Below are 3,621 nucleotides of genomic sequence, written 5' to 3' on the forward strand. Positions count from 1 at the left end.
AAGTATAAGTTTGTATTACATTTTGGGTCGTCCTATGTTGAGTATTCTCTCATGTTTTATTCTGGTTATCTCATGGCAGCCTTTTCATCTCATTTACCTATAATAGTATGATACGGAAAGATACGTTACATTGGTACTCGGTTGAGTAAGGTACCGGATGCCCATCGCAGCCCATCGGTTTGGGTCGTGACAATATTATAGCCCGGCCCAAGGCCCTTAAATTAATGGGTTGATCCGGTTAGGGTTTCGTGGGTCATAGGCCAGTTAAAGGGTCAATTTTAATGGGTTATGTAGGCCGGTTAGTGGGTCGACCCGGCCCATTTGAAAGATCTAATAACAAGTAATAACATGTAGCAATTAAGGCATGAAACCAAATATAACATGAAATAAATAACGACGTAAAGGTAGATAGCCCAACCCGCATGCTTTAACACTATTCAGTTTTACCAAATCCTTAAATTCTATTAAAAACCCCTAATTTCTATCTTCAAATTCCTAGATTTGATGTTAAAAATGCATGAAAAGTAATGCGAATTGAGTAACAACTAGTTAAAGTTGCTTACCAATGACTTTGAGAAGAAAAGCTCTCAAGAAAAAAATCCTCTAGAGTCTTTAGGGTTGAAAAATAGAGTGAAATTAGTTAAATCCTGATTTTCCCCTCTTTTACCTAGCTGCAGGTGTCGCATTGTTCGCAAATGTGATGCCCGCAAATGCGACACACTGATCACAAATGCGATCAGTGCCTTAGACAACCAGTTATCGCAAATGTGACCAATATCTCGCAAATGTGAAAGACCCACCCATCGCAGATGCGAGCTTTGCTTCGCAAATGCAAAGCTGCCCTAACACTACACTCCATCGCAAATGCGATGCCCTTATCACAAAAGCAAGCACAGTGGACTTCACAAAAGTGACATACTCTTCGCAAATGGGAAGTCCCAACCCTCAGCCCATGCTCGCAAATGCGATCCCTTGACTACAAAAACGAGACTCGCAAATACGAGCCAGAATTGGAATGCACCAGCAGTTCAAAAATCAAACAAACTCTTCCGTAACACATTCGAAACTTACTCGAGCCTCTCAGACTCCAAGCCGAACATGCACACAAATATAATAACATCCTACAGACTTGCTCGCTACCTCAAATCATCAAAATAATATCAAATAACAAGAAACGATCATCAAAACTCATGATTTTCAACTTTAAAACTCATTTTCACAATTTTTCACATTACGCACCGAAATGCGCTTAGGTCACCCCGGATCCCAACAAAATGTGCATAAAAGTCCAAAATATCATATGAACCTACCAGAATCGTCGAAATATCGATCCGAGGTCGTTTATCAAAAAATACTTTTTCTTCATATATTTGCGTAAAAACTTTTCGAAAAAAGATACGGACCACGCACTCAAATCAAGAAATATCAAATGAAGCTAATAGAGGTCTCGAAAGTAAAGGCTAGTATTCAAAATGACATATCGGGTCATCACATTCTCCACCCGTAAAAGAAACATTCGTCCTCGAATGGACATTGAAAAGTACATGGACTGGAAAAAAGGTGGGGGTAACTACTTCGCATATCCGACTCGGACTCTCACATAGCCTCCTCAATCGAATGACCCCTCCATTGCACTTTCACAGAAGGGAAACTCTTGGATCTCAACTTACGAACCTATCGGTCTAGAATCTCTACTGGCTCTTCTTCATAGGTCAGATTTTCATCAAGCTGCACCGTGCTGAAATCCCAAACATGTGACTTTTCCTCATAGTACTTTCAAAGCATGGAAACGTGAAATATCGGATGTACCCCTGCTAGGCTAGGAGGCAATGCAAGCCTATAAGCAACCTTCCCAACTCTCTCCAAAATCTCAAACGGGCCAATAAACCTCAGGATCAACTTGCCCTTCTTCCCAAATCGCATCACGCAATTCATAAGAGACACTCAAAGAAGAACCTTCTCACCACCATCTAAGCTACATCTTGGACATTCCGGTCTGCATAACTCTTTTTCCTGGACAGAGCTGTACGAAGTCGCTCCTGAATCACCTTAACCTTTTCCATTGCATCACAAACTAAATCATTGTCTAACAATCTAGCCTCCTCGGGCTCGAACCAGCCAATCAGTGAACGATATCGCCTCCCATATAAGGCTTTGTATGGCTCCATCTGAATACTCGACTGGTAATCGTTACCATGGGCAAACTCTACGAGCGGTAATAGCTAATCCCATGAACCTCCGAAATCAATAACACAGGCACGTAACATGTCCTCAAAGATCTGAATAGAGTTCTTGGACTATCCATTCGTCTAAGGATGAAATGCGGTGCTCAACTCGACCCGCTGCACGACTCTCCAAAAATGCGATGTGAACTACGTGTCTCTGTCAAAAATGATAGAAATGGGAATGTCGTGCAGGCGGATAATCTCCCGGATGTAACTGGAGTAGGGTATCAGGTTTAGATGACCTCAAACTGGATAGAGCAGGATTGGTGGAACCTGTGATCATCTGCAAGAACGAAAGAAGAGAAAGTATTCCCTGTTGATCACTACCTGTGAGAAAAAGATCATCGACATATAAATGAAGGTAGATACTATCCCCAGACTTGTGATGAGTTTAAATCTAATCCAACCTCTCTGAAGATTAGGAAGTCATCACCGGAATGAAGTGTGCCGACTTAGTTAACCGGTCCACAATAACACAGACTGTGTCATATTTCTTCATGGTTCGTGGTAAGCCTACCACAAAATCCATAGTGATGCGCTCCTACTTTCACTCAGGTATCTCTAATCTCTGAGTCAACCCACCCGGTTTCTGATGCTCATACTTCACTTGTTGACAATTCAAGCACTGAGAGATATAAGCAACAATATCTTTCTTCATCTTTCGCCACCAATAGTGTTGTTTCAAGTCACGGTACATCTTTGTGATACCTGGGTGAATGGAATAGCATGAACTTTGGGCATCATCGAGGATCAATTCTCTAAACCCATCAACATTTGGAACACAAATCCGACCTTGAAGCCGCATAACACTATCATCATCAATCACAACCTCCTTAGCACCACCACGCTGCACTCTTTCCTTCAACACCAACAAGTGAGGATTATCAAACTATAGAGCCTTGATACGCTCCAACAATGAAGACTATTCTACAACACAAGCAAGAACCTGGCTAGGTTCCGAAGCATGCAATCTCACGAACAGATTGGCCAAAACGTGAACATCCTTGGCTAATGGCCTCTCTGCTACCGATAAATATGCCAAACTGCCCATGCTCCCTGCCTTCCTACTAAATGCATTGGCCACTACATTGGTCTTCCCTGGATGATATAATATGGTGATATCGTAGTCTTTCATCAATTCTAACCAACTCCGCTGCTGCAAATTAAGGTCTTTCTACTTGAACTAGTGCTGGAGACTTTGATGGCTGGTATGGACCTAAAATGGAATGCCGTATTGATAGTGCCTCAAATTCTTCAACGCATGAAAAATGGTTGCCAACTCTAAGTCATGCACATGGTAATTCTTCTCATGAACCTTCAATTGTCGAGATGCATAGGCAATCACTGTCCCGTCCTACATCAATACCGCGCCAAGCCCAATACGCGGCGCATCACA

Source organism: Nicotiana tabacum, chromosome 23 (genome assembly GCF_000715075.1).
Source record: "Nicotiana tabacum cultivar K326 chromosome 23, ASM71507v2, whole genome shotgun sequence".
NCBI lineage: Eukaryota > Viridiplantae > Streptophyta > Magnoliopsida > Solanales > Solanaceae > Nicotiana > Nicotiana tabacum.